Source organism: Mixophyes fleayi, chromosome 2 (genome assembly GCF_038048845.1).
Source record: "Mixophyes fleayi isolate aMixFle1 chromosome 2, aMixFle1.hap1, whole genome shotgun sequence".
Lineage (NCBI taxonomy): Eukaryota > Metazoa > Chordata > Amphibia > Anura > Limnodynastidae > Mixophyes > Mixophyes fleayi.
Window position 1 is genome coordinate 347,623,390 of NC_134403.1, and position 19,442 is coordinate 347,642,831.

Sequence of the window (19,442 nt, forward strand, 5' to 3'; positions counted from 1 at the left end):
CGGGGCTGTTGGGCCTGGCCGCAGTTGCTTCTTTGACCCTTATTGTTATGCCATTGTTGCTGCGAGATTTTAATTTGTGATAAACAGATGATTTTTTTCTTCCTAACAGGAATTTACACACTGACCCATCAACTTATAAGATCTTAGTATTTGTTTTTGCACTGTAGTGCTTACTTGTTATTGCAGGCTTTTCATTTTCTAACCATTGCAGAGATCTACAGAACATTGCTCTGTTCCAACTATCCTTCTACTAGCCTCCCTCCACTAAAGTAACCCCATAAAATGTCACATGCACCCTACATCCCGGCAATCCCACACAGACGTGACCAAGTCCTGACTATGTAGGGAGGAGGGTCTGTCGTTTCATATCAACACTGTCCTGACTGACAGTGTACAGGCGGTCAGTATTCTTTTTTCATGTAGATTTGAATCATTTTCATTAAGTATTTCTTATAGAAATAGCAATAAAACTGGCTCTTCTGAGCATTTTGACAGTTAGCACAATGTCGCTAAGTATTATTTTACCGTACATCGCTCTTCCTCCATCCACAGGTCAGTGTAGTGTCAGCTTAATCTGTGATACATAGACATTTTTAGGCTAAAGCAAGTAATACCAGATCGTCTCTGTATGGACTTTGTTTTATTTTATGAAAATTGTTTTCTCTCTCGCTATCTAAACGTTCCTGCATCATATCCTCCGATCCCTCCTGTTGGCTAGCCGTCCTTTTTTGTTGAGCTTGGTTGGTTGCATGTGATCGTGTCTGAGCAGGGAAGCACCATCCTTTCCCATCTGTAACGTTGCACAGAGGACATTTTTCTAACAATAATGTTTATGTTTATACAGTAACACAACCATGCTGTATCTCCCTGCAGATATTTTTTTTTTCTCACAAAGGTTTCGGAAAAGCAAACTTGCAGTAGTATAACATTGGAAAAGGGCTAAAATTAATAGCATCAAATGCAGTATCTGATTTAATAATGATAAAAAGTGCTCCAGATTATTTAATGTTAACTTTTAAAGTGGTAATTGGCCCAAGCCCATGCTGTGATCAGCATGGATGTGAGACGTGTTGGGGTACGGTTGGTCAGTGTCTGATGACTGATTAAGGTTATCTTGCCCCTCTGCCCAGTTTGGGAACCTTCCACAGGGTGTGGGCTTCTCAGGTACTACCCCATGCTTGGGATTTATACGCTGTGTGTAGTATTATTATTATTATTATTATTATTATTATTATTATTATTAATGTTTACAAAGTGTCCGCAGCGCCATACAGAGACAAACAGCCGGACAGTACAAGGTATAACATTACGGTACAATAACTCAGGTAGCTCAGCACACAGCTAATAAGAAAGGGTGAGGGAAAGTCAGCCCAGCAGGAAGCCTGCTGTGCCAAGTATGTGGGCACAGCTAACAGGTTAAGAGCATCTGAAAAGGTGCAGAGAAGAGCAAAAGTGGAGTCATTTGGCAGAAGGCTTAAGAAGTAGGAGGGCAGAGAAGCTGTAGAGCAGAGTTAAAAGTGGTGGAAACAGCATACTTGCCTACTCTCCCGGAATTCCCAGGAGGTTCCCGAAATTCGGGGAGTCCTCCCAGACTCCTGGAAGAGTAGGCAAACCCCCCGCATTCACAAAAATTCATGGCATTGAATGGGTGGGGCACGGGCTTAATCACGTCATTAAGCCCCGCCCCCGCTGTTCAATGCCGTGAATTTCACATGACTTCCAGGAGAAAAATTTTAAAAGGTGGCATGTATGGGAAACAGGAGGAGAGGGGACCCTGCTCAGAGGAGCTTACAATCTAAAGGATGTGGTTCGATCAGCTGTGCATACAGATTGTAATGGCTGACAGTACAGCAGTAATCACCATTGTCTCTTGAGTACTCTGGGACAGCCTTTAGAATGTCGCTGCACTCTTTCTTTGTGATTCCTTTTTGGCTGTCTGTTCCGTGAACTGCTGGCACTGCCTGTATAGTTCTGTTGGATACCAAGACTGTTTTTATCCACTGTACTTTTTATTAATAACGATTGTGCAATTATTTCCTCCAATTATTATATCCAATAACCTTTTATTACTGTTATTTTTTTTTGTATCTGTAATATCCTTATTTTTTAACAACACAAAAGTGATCCCTTTAAATGGCTTAATAAAAATAACTTGTTTATTGTTTTCCAATTAGCCATGAAGTTATCACTTTTACGTATATTGTTCCTTTCCCACAAGGGCATCCACTAGATCTTGCATGTTACAATTACAAGTTGCCCTGTTACAAGTATACAGTATTGCATATTAAACAGGTAATGATAATATACTGTTATAGTGCAGCCCCTACTGTTAAATAATATAAGGATATTAGAGTTATCAGAGTTCTGTGATCTGTATAATAGCCCTCATCCTTGTATCCTCATCATTTGCACCAGTGTAGACTAAATAATGTAGAAATCAGGAGCCCGTTGGTGAATTACGGGAGCCAGGAAAGATTTTCATCCATTGCAATCAATAGAAATTACTCCCAAACGTTAGGCTATATTGACGTTTGAACAAATGTATTCTGATAAACAGTGGTTAGTATATTGGCACTCACTAGGAACTTTGGTATACCATAAAATTATACATATCATCTATATTAACTTTTTTATAAATCCCAGAACTTGCCTTGGATTTGGGTACAGTGTACCTTTATATTCATTTATACACAGCCATTAATAAAGTTAATTATTTTGTAAGATTAATATATAAAAGGAAAGTGTGCTTCGTCAATACAATCTACTAGAGGTGATCAATAGAGGAATTATATCATCATCATCAACATTTATTTATATAGCGCCAGCAAATTCCGTAGCGCTCTACAATTGCGAACAAACATTAATAAGACAATACTGGGTAATACATACAGACAGAGAGGTAAGAGAACCCTGCTCGCAAGCTTACAATCTATAGGATTATATGAAGTGCGAGTGCTTAAATAAGGATATCCTTAAAAAATAGGCTGCTTTGTCTAAATGAGGATTTAATAGAGAACTATATATAGATTGCTATAATTTCATTTTGGGTATGTATCTTCAGAAAAGTCTGTATACCATCTTCATCATTACATATTCTGTCCTAAATGAAGATAGCATGAATTTGTTAAAGTGCCAATTTGGCACGTGACTTTTTTAAGACTTATGAACATTTAAAGATCAGAGGAAAATTCAGCCTAAGTAAACACCTATAATAATAATAATAGCAATGATGATGATTATGTTATTATTATTATTATTATTATTATTATTAATATTATATTTATTAAGAAAATATGTTGCACATTAAAGAACACATATTAGATCTGTGTAACAAGTATATTTATGCTTACACATACGGGTAAACGTTAGATACACTCTGCTAGAGAATGTATCTAACAAATGATTAGGTACAGGAGAGGGGCTGTAATTGCAAAATAGACCCTTTGTATTTTGCACATTTAATAACAAAAATTCTGCAACCTGTTGTACAGGATCCGATACTAACAATCTAGCCTAGCTTGTGAACTCTGTGCTTAATGAAACAATGCTTAGTAATAAATCATCCTTCTGTACATAGAAACTCCTTACTAGTGTCACTGGGCTGACTGATCAAAGTACTTTACTTCCTAATGTGACCCAAATTCCATTCACTTAATTGAAAATTACAGCCACGTTAACCCAAACATTACAGGAATCACCAAAGTTGTTGTAATCCCATTGCCACATGAAAACACAACTATACTATGTATTATTTTTTTATATTTAGCTCATTGTGGTGATTATAACTGCATTATTCAAATCCACACACAGCTTCTTCATTTACAAGGGAATTTCATCCTTAAATGTTTATTTTGGGTTGTTTTATGATATATGTCTGAAAGCCACAATATTAATAAGCAGAAATCTTGGTTATCTGTCTAAAAAATAATATAAATATATATATTTATACATGAAGTACACATGCATAAAATGTTTTAACATAACCTCATTAATACCAGAATATATTTAATAGCTTCCTATTTATATTTTTAAACGTTTTAATGCATCACAATGAGTAGACCTTCTTCATACCTTTGTCTTTCAAGAATAATGTCACAAATAAATGCATGATAAAGACCTAAAATAGATGGTAACAGTGACAGGACCCTGTGCTTGTATCCTAAACCGTAACGTCATACATATATGTAACCAGATGTTAATTTTATTTGTGCTGCAAAAACATTAATACCGCTTATATTGTGTCACATTGTACTAGTGGCATTTCTGGGGCATGGTTTTTGTCTTTGGACTTGACTGTTGAATCATGCTTCAGATGGAATTGATTGCGTGGCTGTAATGAAAGCAACAAATTGATTTTTATCCAGAGTTACAAATAGTAAATAGAAAAAAAAACGTTCTCATCTTGACCTTCTGGGGAAGCTTCTGGGACTTGGCGTCTCTCAACCCAATTCTTTACTGTGAGGAGGAATGCAAATGAAAAGCAACAGAGTCAGCTAAATTCTAAGATGAATCCATGGGGATAGATCTTCTGGTGGATATATAAAAAGAGATTAAAACAGAGAAGAGAGTTTGGTAATAAATATAGGTCACTTGCGAGAGTTGTTCTTTACTGTAGCTTTAAAATATTACAAAATAATGTGGTAGACATAAATATATTTGTCAGTAGTCTTCAGGAATATTCTTTGACAACATTACAATACAACAACACGCAGTATACACTGGAAACTGTGATATATAGAATTCATAATTTTACACCAAAATCAAATTTTGTTAAATTGGTAATATGTGTTCTGATAAATCTGTGTTTTATGATGCTTGATAGATTATCTTCAAATTAGAGTTTGTGTATTTACTAATCTGAGGTCCTGAAAACGGAGCATACATTTAGAGCAAACTTACAACAATTGAACATCATTGCTACTTAGTTAATTATTACAGTTTATGCCCCCTATTGTGTAATTTCAGTGTATTAGCTCATTAAAACTGGGCAGGAACTCAAAAATCTAATTATAATATTCCTTAATAAAGAACGCGATCCGTCAGTGCAAGTTCTATAAGATATTGTAGCGACTCGTGAAATAATACATTAGTGATCATTTAATTGTGACAATGTAGATTTTGCAAGTTTTTACAGTTAGCAGTGTTTTTATTTTATAGTGATATATATAAAAAAAAACCAGATCTGATCATTTCCATTTCATTTATTCTTCTAATCCGGAAAAAACCCCATGCATTTCACTGTCAACAGTAATCTCTGAGAGCACTCTATTCTTTCAAGCCCACTTGATGTCCTGCAGGTTGTGGCAGAACAATGCCCAGGAAAGGCTTAGACATCGAGTTTGCATGCTTTTTGACTCCATTTTAAACCCTTTGTTCACGCCAGGGTGGCATTTTTCACACAGCATGTGGCAGCTTTGACTCTGATCCAGTCTGTCTCCTGAAATCAAAGTCTTCAGTTTTTTGTTTTTTTTTGTTTGCTGAGCTGTCTCCCAAATTGTCTGTACGATCCTTTGCACCTTGCCCCGCTTAGTAATGTTCAGATCTAAATATGGACCAGCAACAATAGATAGGCAAGAAAAAATGAAGATAAGGCAGTTACTGCAGCAGCAGAAAGACTTTGGATGAAAGTGTGCATTTACATCTTATGGGTTTGCTACTATTAATTGTATTATCATCATCTGGGGTGGGGGAGGGGGGAATAGTTTTATTAGTGTATAAATACAAAAACCTTTTTATAATTCACATATGCCAAACAAGAACATTTATCATATAAAGAGTGGCTATCAGAAAACCTGAGAAGATAACATACAAGGCTTAGAAATTTGTATTTTAATCTATTAGTCCTCTTAAGTGCACACTTACCACATTAGCTCCCAGGTCCTGTGTCTATTTTCATGTCTGTAGGATATGTATACCATACAGGGGGAAAATAAACTAACAAAAATGTATTACTATTATAGTAAATAAGCACAAACATTTCATCAGTAGAATTAATCTAAACGTTCTCAAACAATAATGAAATCTGATAAGTAAAGCAAAGCAATAACTGCACTGTACTCCTTTATTTTATTTTTTTAAATAAAACGTTTTAAATAAACAAATAGTAGCTTACTTGTTTACTGCACATAAGAGATTTATTTTGTCCCCTGTAAAATCAAGTTAGCTTTTTAAAAATGTATGCATCTCTCTTTCTGTAACACATACACTGAATTATGTCATTCTACTTCATCATGATGTTTTATGTTTTGTGAAGATTATACTTGTCTCTATTGTCATTATATATATATATATATATATATATATATATATATATATATATATATATATATATACACATAATAAGGTTAAATCATTGTCTGGTTAATATCTCCACAGCATTTTCCTGACTCTTTTATTTATTTGTTCTTTATTGGTGAACATGGCAGGATAAGATGTCTTTATATAATACAGCCACATCTGTTTTTGTGTTAGAAACAAAAATATTTTTTTGTGTTAAAAACAAATGCATTGTGATCATCAGCTACTACAAATAACTAGCTTATCAATACTATATTATAGGTGTCATTGTATTGCTATTTTAGAATAAAGTAAATTTATAACATACAACATTACTCCGCCGTGTATTGAGAAAATTAGATTATATACCCACATAAACGTGCATTTAAAATTACCTCTTCTCGAAATGCATATTTACACGAGAACAGTTACACATTATTTTTTTTGTTTAGTATAAAAATAAGGAAATCTCCTCCAACCAGTGCAGATATCTCCATCACATTTCTACAGCGATCTTTCCTCTTTCTGTCCAGTTCTTCCAACATCACATTACATCTCCTCCATTAAAATACAGGTTGTTTTTTTTTGGGGGGGGGGCCTCGATCCACGCTCTTATTATTAAAATACTGTGGTACTCATGTTGCCCTCAAACTCAGCAAGAAGTCACCGCACTCTACTTAAAGCTTGGATGAAAACATCCCTGATTGTGAATTATGTTTCATCTGTCACAATAAGCTTTTTTCCCGCAGCGGACCTCCCCTTTGCCTGTAGCAATTAAGAGAGAAAAAAGGTACGCCGTCTCGTATGAGATAATGCTGTCTCAAGAAATTCGTAATGATGTCTTATATTGAAAGCAATGCTATGAGGATTAGTTAAGCTCTCTTGGTATTTTGATATCGGTATTTTTTTTATTTTTTTTGAAAGCTCGCTATCGTTTACCAGACAGAGCAGGTGCTACCGGCTGTCATGTTGAAATAGCTTTTATGTTGTGCCTTGGTACAATTTGGTTTTAATTCATCACAGAAATTACATACATACGGACACAATATTTCTTCCGTTCCTAAAGGAAAAACATTAAAGTACAAGCAAAGAATACATATATACTTTATACTATATATACAAATGAGCTTTAGCAAGAAAACTCACCTTTTAGATTTTGTATTATGATCGATTTTTATTATTAAATCCATTTTTTACAATATTGTCTATCTTGAATATATAATCGTAAAGAAATGAATATCATTGCTTTTCCTTCTCTCTTCTGTTTTCCCTAAAATTTTATATAAAATCAATTTAAAATTTAGTGTTTTTCTGAAAAAAATATATAGCTTCCCCCACTCACTTTTAGTCTTTATCTCACTATTTCGTTAAGTGACATTTCCGGAATCAGAAGTATAAACAGTGTAAAAAATATAACAACTTTTTTAGCCTACTCCCATAAAAAAAAAGCAAAGCAAAAAAAAAAGACACAGAACTTTAGTTTAATAATGCTAAATGTAGAAAACTAATGGAAGCCAATGAGAGGACATATGCAATGAATGCATTAAAAAAAAAAAGAAGAGAGAATTGAAAATTGGGAGGAAGCACACACACCAAAAAAAAAAAATTGTTTGGCCCACCGCTCAGGTTTGATTGGAAAAGTGCTTGCTAAGCTATCTATTTCACACATGCAACGACAGAAGGTTCGATATTCACTCGATCGATGAGTGAAAAGGCACAATGGCAAAATCGGACGGACTCATTTTCAAATACAGATCTCAAATGTCCCCCTACAGTCTGCAGTCGAACTGCTGGTGGTGTGGCATTGAAGGAGCAAGGGTTACATCAAGGCTGTTCCCTGGACCGTTCAAACAGTCTAGACCAATGACCTGCAGCATCATGTCCTTTGAAGAAGATGCAAGTTCGTTCACGATAAAGAAAAATCAAGGCGTACCCCTTATAACAAAAGGGAGCAGCTCGTGGCTGCAAAGAGGTAAGCAGGGGTAAGCGAAAAGGCATCTGCTTCCATGGTTACAGGCCAACTATGAGAACCTTGCCTTTCAAGCGAGCCCGTTCTCATGCTCCCGCACAAACTATGTCATGCATTATAAGCAGAGGCAGGTTGATCTGAAATCCGCATAGTTATTTCACAGCAAAATGATACGCCGGCACATGGCTCATATCAGGGAGGAAAAAAAAGTCACATGACAGATCAGACTTCTGCTGTTTCATAAAAAAAAAAAAAAAAAAAAATCAACCTTTTTCTAGGGCAGATCAAGACAAATGTTTGTTTGTAACCAGCGTTCTTACGATCGGCAAGATTTGCCCTTCACAATTTTTTTCTGCTTGCAAAAAAAAAAAGAAGAAGGTTAGGGGTCACGGTTTCTGTGGCCAGGCCACAAACCCCCCTTTGTTGCTATTGCTACGGAGTGAATAGCATTTGGAGTAAGATTTTGCATCTCTTTAAAACCAAGCCGTTCTCATAGGTTTGACAAAGCATGAAAACTAATGAATTTCTATCTTGCTGACCTTACCCCCATTCTCATTTATTCCCTGACTGTGCATTTCTTTTGCAAGAAGCTCACGTTGGATTTATTCTCTGCGGATGATGCTGGCAGAAAACAGCGGGGTAGATTTTCAAGAAACAGACTTTCTTTTTTTTGTGTGTGTCTCTTCGGCGTATATACCGAAATTTTGTTAGTTGTTAAATATGTATCCGATCTCCTGCAACAGAGGTTAGGTGTTATGATATTTGAGCACTTGGTTCCCTATAGGAATGTAGTAGAAGACAGAAAGAGGACTGTATTAGTAGATGATAGTAAGAGTCTGCATGGCGAGAGAGTTTGTAGGCACAATGATATATACCTGTAGTATCAATAATGATTATAATGATACCTATAATGATTATACCTATCGTATCAATGGGCGAAAGCATTGTAAGTTTAAGTAGCTTTAAAATGGTAACTTTTTCCCTGTGTTCTGAAATAGCAGATAGAGAGTGATTCTTATTAAACATGAAGATGTTATACATGTAAAAACTTATATATACATAGAGATATGTCCAATTTTCAATTAAGAATATGTCTAATTTTTTTCATGTAACAATACGAGGAAAGGATACATAAAGAACATATGGGGATTTTATTTTCCAAGAGTTTTAGTTCTGCCTGGGTTTGGAATATTTCAAGATAGATAGATAGAGTGTGCACGTTTCTAGTGAAATTAAGCGATAATAAATGTATAGCTTTTAAATACTGTTTTTTTGTATTAAAATGTATGGTAGGTTCAGATTTTGCTAAGATGCCTTTAAAAAAAATAATAAGAACAACATAAAACACAAAATCATTCATTTTATCTCATTATAAGGAAATTACATCAAGCGATATTCCTGAAGACAATGCATAATTATCTTGATCTCAGTGCTGGAATATTCACGTAACAATTCCACTATGATTTCCCCCGTTTACGTTTGAATGGCGGTAAAAGGGATACTACATTCTTTTGCAGTGCGGTGTGAATGATATTTAGGCCAAACAGCATTGTCTGGGGTTTTCTTCTTTATAGAAGCACAGGAACAGTCCGTGATCTGTAGAGTTTACAGTTTCATATTGGACAAGCTGACATACAGGGAGATTGAATGACGTACCAAGGTTACATGAAGCTGTCTCTGAAGGTTAACCAAACAGCTACTGCTTCTAATTTAGATTTGCCTATTAAGTAATATTTGTCTGATTTTTTTTTTTTCAGGTGCACTTTAGATGATCTCATTAGCAGTGGGTTCCTGTTTTTCATTAAGTGCTACGACTCTATAATGATCTCTGGCTAAGCTTACCAGTATCATCACAGTTACATTTACATTGTCAAGGTGTCCTTCAGTTTAGGCTTAGATTTGACAGTGTTAAATGTGCTGATACCATAACACATTTTATTAATCTCTATGACATAAGAGGCTTCACTACCAGTTGTGGTATAGCATCCTGCAGAGGCAGCATGTCCTATTCACCAAAATCATCCATGTCAGAACTGCTAGAGGTATGGGGCAAATATATGTGTTATTACATTTATAGCACTGAATTTTACATTCCCATAATGGGATATTATGAAGGAATTCTTATTTATCCCAATTAAATCAGAGGAAGCCATGTGCCACACTTTGTAGAATGATTTGTTACTCGTTAAGACTGTCCCTGTGCTTTGTTTACCCCTGTGGATCATTACGGTGCATACCAATACAGCTTGGATATATTTGTTTTAAGAGATCATTGATCCCTATGACCAACTTCCATGCAGTGCACCTAGGAGCTCACACCCAGCACAGGACAGACTTTGGGTGAAGGATACACTATTTTTTTTGCATGCATCCTAAATGATTCATTCTCATGAATATTGGTACTACCCACAATATGGCTGCTTCCGCTGTTTGCAGGCGACATGTCCTCTTTAATGATTCAATCGTCATATACAGTATCTCTTATTATCTTACCAGGGGTGAATCTCACAGTCATTTTCTCAGGGTTCTCCACTCCTCTCTCACATCTGTCTGTTTTCTTACTATGAACTCAAGGCCTCTATCTTTTCCCCAAACTGGTGCCAGAAGAAACATTGCCTAATATTACCTCAAATATAAATAACAACATTCCAGCCAGTGAGACTAAGAGAATTTATAAGGCAATAATAGATGTTTAATGATGGCTAGATAGATAGATATAGATATTTTAAAAAAAATTGATGAACAGCACATTTTGCATGCATATGTCCTAAGCATTGCCAATAACAAGTCATTATACAGACCAAAATGTTGGAATAAATCGACTATATTCTCAAGCTTTAAATGGAGAGTGCTGTTCTTTGTCTTCTATTGTGAGGAATTCACAGAGCACCCTAAAAGCAGTTTCTGGCATCTCTGTGTGTGTGTGTATATGTGTGTACATAATCTGATGCATTAAATGTCAATTTAATGTTTGCTGCATCTGTATAAATTCAATTTTTCTGGCACTTTTAGAGATCTCGGAGTATGGGGCAGTGTCGTTGTTTCTCAGACAGCATATAAATGAACATTCTTTACTCTTACAGCGTGTTACATACATTGTACACCTATCTACCTGTCAAGGCCTTTTTGTACATTGTACATGAAGTATCGGACATAGGCACCATCTTCTGGGGGTGTTTCAAATAATGATGAACATTTGTGATATTGTACCTCTGGCAAGTCTAACACAGGGTGGTTGTGCTTCAGTAGAGCTGGTGGTGACGTCATCAAATCTTCCCTCGGTTATTTAGGCATGTTTTTGAATTATTCGACCTTGGCATACACCAGTGCGTTTTCATGGGGTATTACGGAAGTGAGCTGTCTGTCGATTCTGTTATCCGCATCCTGGTGCAGAATACGTTATAACAATACCCAACGCGAGCTCAGTCTATTTAGCCCGACCAATAATTTTAGATACAAGATACTTGAGTCCTTATGAAATATTTTGCTGACTAAAGACTTCTAAGTAATCATTGGCACACCATGCAAAACTGGAATGTTAATGGACCCAAGTGCTATGACATCTTCTCAGGGGCATAACTAAAAATTGTGATGGGGCTACCTATGCACCTTCATAAGGTCATACCCATCACTATAGAACAGAGTACTGATTGCATAAGTAGCAGTCTGGTACTTTAGTCTGAATTATATATATATATACACACACAACCAGTTTATCCACATTATTTTCCAAACCATGTAACTGCCTTGATAGTATTGCCAGTTAACTAACCTTTAAGCATACAGCTTTTACTTAGCTGACCTCCTTACATCATTATCTCCTTTTCAAAATCTCTCTGTAGGGCGCAAAGTATGTCTGCCAGTCAGACCACACACACTCAGAGCTCAGAGGGGCATTCCAAAGCCTCTCTGCTCACTAAGTCATGTGCCATGTGACTGTAGTTACCAAGGTAGTGCATGTTCAGAATGTTAAATCATTAATAGCAGACTGAAGAAATAAGTCAAGGAAAATGGTAATTACCAGGATTCTTCTTATAGCCTACCACACTTGCCTACCTGGCCCCATCCTAAGACAATTCCCTCTTCTTGAATCTCCTTCCAATTTCACACCACCTCTATCGTCTCTATTTTCTATTCTAATATTCTTGTAACTCTCAGAAGTTTGTCCATCTCTACCTCCGATCTCCTCATCCTCTTTGTAATGTTTCCTTTGTTCTAGTTGTGTCTTCTTATTATGCTGCTTTCTCTATAGTCCCTTGTATTGGTTTTTGCTGATTCTGTTGTTTGTCTTGACCCTTACTTATCTGTATTTTTTTTTCAGTTTATTTTTTGTTAATTGTGCAGCGTTTCGGATTCTGTGACGCAATACATTTATAGATAATGAATGCAATTGAGACAGCTCACAGCCTGCTCCCCCCATTACACTAACTTGTGCAACCCCATTAAGCATCACCCTATCTACTAGCCAATGTAGCTTCCCTGAATCTTCCACAGAGTAGGATATAGGGACGCCATCATTTCCTTATTAAACTCAAATTAGTAGAAGATAAACTTCGCAGCAGCTTTAATTGTAGATCGATATGTGGTTAAGCGAATGTCCAGTCGTCAGTATAAGTCTTATGTGTGTATCATATCAGTGATAGCAACATAAATCTGATTCTTAGTAGCCTGTTGTGTTTAATATATCATTTAACCAAGTTTGTATCCAGTCACCTTTATTGTTTTCCATGCTGGGATTTACTTGACAGAAGTTCAGATAAAATTCCATGATGTGGACATTTTGGTTTGTTAGTATAATAATGTTGGTACATTCCTGTGGCAAAACTTGGCACCACTGATAGAAAAGCAGCTTCTGATGTAGCTTACTGTGGGTGATACATTCTGCAGCTGTTCGGGCTCAGACACAGAACTGGAGATTGCTCTGGTTGTATCCGCACCACAGTACCCACAGCCGGTACTGTAACCGCATTTTATCAATTGAGTCATTAGCGACAGATGATTTTACTATTAAGATATCATCTACATGACAGGGAATGAAAATAAAATAGCTAAAATCTAAATCACGGGAGCCTGGAAATGTAGAACAGTATTTGTAATTAGTTGTACAGTCATTGAATTCACACTCCCGCCCGCTCCCTGCGCTCGGCCAATGACCGCCACCTCTCCTCCACTCTGATCACCTCTTCCCATTCCAGAATCCAGGACTTTTCCCGTGCAGCCCCCCTTCACTGGAATGACCTCCCTCGCTCCATCCGCCTCTCTCCTACTCTGTGCTCCTTCAAACGTGCACTCAAAACTCACCTCTTTCTCAAAGCCTACCACCCATCTACTTAACCCCCATCTCCTCCACTCATTCTCCCCTGTCTCCCATTCCCTCAACTGGCTCCTCTTGTGCCTGGTCTGTTTAACCCTCCCTTAGGATGTAAGCTCGCATGAGCAGGGCCCTCTTCCCTCCTGTCTCCATACCTGTTCTTCTGCTCCGTGTCTATTGCATCTGCCTGCCTGGAGTTTCTGAAGTATTGGTACTTTTTTTTATTGTTCTGTACTGTTATACCCTGTATAGTCTACTGTTTGTACTATGTGCGGCGCTGCGGAAACCTTGTGGCGCCTAACAAATAAATGATAATAATAATAATAATAATCCCCCTTGGTCCTACTATTGCTGTGGGAGAAACCATTAGTTGAGTTCATACATAAATATGAATAAATGTATTTTACATTTATCATCAATTGTGTTTGCCCAATTTCATGGGCAAGATCTATGTCATACAAAACTTTATTACTTTATAACGTGCTCAAGTGCACTCTTTGTTCTTTATCCCAGCAGTTCCCAACTCCAGTCCTCAATGCTCCCCTAGTAGTTCAGGATTTAGGGATATCCATGCTTGAGCACAGGCAGTTGAATCAAAATGACTGAGGCACTAATTAAGTCACCTGTACTCAAACACGGTTATCCTTAAAACCTGGTGTGTAGCGTGCTTTGAATTGTGACTTCCTGGAGAAGTGCAACAGGATGGTGAGAAGTGTCGCACCAGCAGTTGCTAACTCTTGCACCCCTGCAGGCCACTTTGTCCTGCAAATTCGGGCTCTTTCCTATAAAATGAAATGTCATTGTTAAAAATAAACGAAAAACTTTTGTCTTGCAGTTTTTCACATTTTTTGGTTTGTAAATGAGTCTTACTGCTTGTACTACTCTATGCAGTCATTGGCAAAATGCTTTCTATTGCCAGCAGTTGCAACAGTGACATCTAGAGTTTAAAACAAGGTGCTGCATTATGTTTTAATATGCAGTAACACTAAAGAGGAGCCAAATAAATATACCGCAATAAAATAAATGTGACAAATGATTATATTTAATATTATATTTAATGGTATTAATGTTAAATATATTATTTAAAAATCATATTTTGATCATAGTACCCTTTTAAGGAGTCAAACTTTGGTTATTTTTTGTGATAGATATGATTATATTCACATTAAAACATTGAGTGGTCCTAATGAATGATGTATGACTTGTCAATAGTTTTACTGATAAAACATTGTTCTTCTGCTGCTCCGCTCTATCAGTCCCTAAATTGGTTGCCTGTATTTTATCGAATTTAATACAAACTACTTCTACTAACTCATACTTACCTACTTTGAGGGATTTCCCTCTGGGAGATCCCTGATGAGGAATGTGGTGGGAGAGCGGAAGAGGACGGGGCATGGTGAATTTGGCATTTTGTCAGGGGAAGCAGAGCCAAAATTACCCAATTCAACATGAATGGCGTCATTGTGGCCTGTCAGGGACAGGATGCGGGATACTTGCTTGCTCTCCCGGGAGTCATACCCAGAATTCGGGAATATCCTAGACATTCCCGGGACAGTAGGCAAGTATGTACTAACTTACCAGGCCATAAACAGCACTGCACCAACAAACATCTCTTCATTTGTTACAAAACATCTCCAAAATCGACCTCTCCGCTCAGCACAAGATTTGTGTCTCGCCTCCACACTCATTATCTGCTCCCAATACCAGTAACAGGACCTTTGTCCAGCTGCACCCACCCTGTGGAATGCCCTCCCTCACACAACAAGACTTTACTAGCCTCCAACCTCTTGAGGCAAACTTATCAGGTTCCCAAACTACCCTACTAATATTCCTAGGTCACTCTATCCTATTACCCTACCTCTACACAGCTTCACACAAACCGTACATGTGTTCTACACTCAACCCTCTGACACCCAGACCAGCATTGCTGTGTGGCTGGATCATACAGTCCACTAAGCACCTTTACCTTGCAGCCTGGCTGGACCAATATGCAATATGTAGCACTTACCCTCATGTATCAAACTCTTGTCCCTTTAGATTGTAAGCTTGCATGCAGGGCCCTCTTACCTCTCAATTTATTACTATGTTTGTCCCCAATTGTAAAGCTCTATATAATAGCTGTTGCTATAGAAATACATGTTAATAATAATAACAATAATAATCTAGTTTCAGCCAACAAAATGGCAACAGACACGCTTTAAATGAAGATATGCTGACACGTCTGCTCAGTTCTGTAAGGTCCACGAGTATAGAATGATTTGTAAATAAATTCTGCTTTTTTTGAAAATAAAGCACTTGACTTATGCCTACTAATTATACAATTAAAACACGCATGCCATTTTATTCTCCAATTTAAAATAATTTGTTTCTCCAGTAAAGAGCAATCAATGTGCTGTAACAGAGGTTAAAATAAAATATTTTTCTAGCGGCTTTGATACAAATCCCACTGTTCATTTTTATATAGCACAAAGGTAATTGTAATACAGCTACATTAAATATATCAGTTAGGCAAAGGCTTAGGTTTATATAGCTTCCAGGCCAGGGCTTTAGAACAGTGGGAAGTAAAGGCGACACATATTTGTACAGGAGCAGCGGCCATCCAATCGGTTGCCTCCTTCAACACGTACCACCCATTTGCGGTGGATTCGGTGTTAGAGTTTGGTGTCCAAACCTTTTTGGGGAGAACTACAGTCGTGGTAGAAAATCTACATGAAGACTTATTTAAAGGTTCACTAAACAAAATAATTTCAATATCTCTTTGTGCTCAATAACTTCTCCATACCTCCGATTCCCTGAGAGTCCAAGTGATTGTGAGCCACTTGTGTTAATAGTCCAAAGGACTGCTACACTTAAATTATAAGTTGCCTTACATAAAACAGCCTCATTTATACAACATGTATAAATGTCAGGATTGTAGATGTCTGAAGGAAGGCTAGGATCATGAGGGAAATTTTATTCCTATGCACACCAAACTTTCTGTCTTTTGCCCGATGAGCCTATTTTGGTATTTTTTTGGGTTGGTCACATGTCAATATCATTATCAGTAATTTGTTTAGGCAGTACCCAAACATTTTTTGTATTTTCAGAAGATACCATTAGTTTGCTTAATACCTCTTACCCAAGAAATCTACCCAGAGTGGGCAACAAAGTGTTTTTTTATTGATATTACAAGTGAAATAAAGCAAATGTGTATTTTTTTCTTTATAAACGCTACCAAGAAATACTTTGTGGTTCTTGCTCTGGCATCAGTCCATCTTTACAAATCGGCAAAATAACGGATTCTACACATAGTTTTCATAATAAAATCTGCACTTGAAAATGACCAGTGCTTTCTTTTTATCTTTTTTTGCAATTTTGCACGGTTTGAATGAAATGCCTAAAATATATAGGATCTACATAGGTCGCCCAACAAGGCATACCATTTTGACAACTAGACAACCTACTGCGTCTGGTACCACTGAGTTTATTGAAGCCATATTGTAGGCATTATTTAAGCATTATAAACCTTGCTTAGACATACTTGCCAACTTTAATTACCGGAAGAGAGGTCATGTGGTAAGAGCGGGAAGGGGAAAGGCGATGGAGTCGCGTCACAGCGGCCCCTCCCCCTGCTATGTAATGCCGTACAGTGGAGAGTGGGTCCTGTTGATGTGAATTGCATCATTATTCCACACCAGGATCCGAGAGGGTGCCTGTTTATCCAGGAGATTCAGAACAAGCACTAGTGTATGTAGTATGTTGCATGTCATTTGAAAGTGGGGACTCTGTAGGCAGTGAGTGAGGAGACAGGTCTGAATCATAGTAGTCACATGACATTGTGATGATGTCACTAATCCCCACCTCCTTCACCCTCCACCAGTGGCAGGAAATAGCTGTGGCGGACATGTAAGTATAATTGTAACGTCTTAGGACCCCCTAAGTGTTAAGGACTTGTCCTACTTGTCTTTAGCACTGAAGGGGTTAAAGATGTTAAAAAAAACTCGTTTTTATACGTAACTAAATTTGCCCACCTTGCTCTCTCTCACTCCTTTGCCGGAGGCTGCCATGTTAGGAGGGAGGAGCTTCTCTAACTAAACTGGCAGACAGTGACTGACTGCTAGGCAGACTTGCCTTGTAGAAATGCCTTGTGTGGATTGGTCGATTCGCACACAGGGGCTGGGCCAAAGACATCACAGCAACTTACTATCAGGTTTTTGAGCAGATCCCATCAGGACACTGTCCTATATATGTGGGAGGAGTTGCTAGACTGCCCCTATGTTTTTCTGAGTGTTACATGTTTATGGACCCTTGCAGCCCAGGTCAGGAGCCCCGAAGGCTCAGCAAACTGTTTCTCTCTATCTATAAACCCAATGTACAATAACAAATGCAGTTTAAACAAAGTCCCTCTACAAATATAAAAAAAACATTACAGATGAGTCATCTATTCATGTGGGCATGTCTACACTATTTGATCAAATAGGCACAATCATGCGTGAAAATACATTGCACGTCTGTATTTTTGCAGATTTGCAAATGACACTTATTGACCTGGGTTGTGGGATAGACTTTCTCAAAAAGATGGCTGCGTTCATTGAGCAACTAATGGAAGAATACAGTGCTCCCTCCTTTTCCCCAGGATTTGTTCTACTTTAAAATGTGTAAAATAAACTAAAAATAAACAGTCTTGTTCACGTTCAGCAGTCCCAGCTTTTCTTCTAACTGTGGTGATTATTAGGGTGAAGAACAACATCTGGGTGTCTGCGAAGTGATTGGAATGCAAAGGGCTCATGTCTCATTATATATCTCTCTAGGGAAATGTACTCTGGGGTAAAAAATGACTAATGTTCACTTGTCAAAATACACAATTTCAGCTTTCTATCAAAGCACTGCTACTAATTGCTGGTTATAAATAACTACGCAGGTACGACTAGTCATTGTCATTGTGCTGCAGGCATTTCTGAGCCTTCAAAGAGTTAAATCGCTGGCCTGTACATCTGTTCTACTGTCAGAATCGGCCATTTTCTTAACTTCCCAGAATAAAGGCCTCCATTGTTCTCTGTAGTTCCTGAACCTGTAGGTGTTACTGCCATCTGGTGGGGGAATTAGTAAGTGATCTTTGCAAAAGGAATGTGCTGAGAAAGAAATATTTCTGTAAGCCCCTCTGCTAATAATTCATGTATTCACTATCGTGCTTTCATAACTAGTTGGGGGTATAAAAAGCACACTGCTGCAGCAAACGTAAGTGACCGTACTTTATTTTTCCTTATTGATCTGGTCTTGTTTATTCCAAATTAATAAGATCCTTCTTGCTTATGAAAATTACGTATTATCCTAAATTAGCCAACTATTTCCAGTGCGTTTTGCAAGAGCCACCCTGCAAAACACATTTCAGCATTTTTTGTATATATATGTGATTCGTTTAATTGCAGTAGCTGTCACAACATAACACAATGAAGCTTCACATGATCAAACCCATACCTCCTGAACTAGGTAATATCTACCAAGAAATGTTGTACAACATGTGCATATATGCAGCATGAACAAAAGACACAAGATGGCAGTATTGAAAACGATGACAGCTGCATGTGGTTCTAAAGACACAAAAGTCTGCAAAATCCGCAGTCATTTTTAATCTATGCATTTTGTTTCAGTGCCCAAGACAGGTAGCAGAAATAAAGGCATGCTTTCTGCATGGTTTGTAATAACATTGTATTTGTTCTGTGTGCCTCTATACATTGCAATATCTGAGTTTTAAAAGAATAAATGTCTATTGTATGGTATATTCTCCATCTTGCATTTAACAAAACAGCTCCTACAGCTCTCTGTTCTCTAAAACGTTTTGTTAGATTTCATTAAGTAGGCCTTTCAAATGTAATGAACTCTTAATTCTTAAAGTGTACTTTTTTT

The 19,442-nt window shown here is 37.3% G+C and overlaps 1 long non-coding RNA gene across 3 annotated transcripts in view; it reads left to right on the forward strand.

Moving 5' to 3' along the window:
* LOC142139468 (uncharacterized) overlaps positions 1–19,442 on the forward strand; it is a 353,675-nt gene that overhangs the window by 185,360 nt on the left and 148,873 nt on the right. The window lies entirely within an intron of this gene.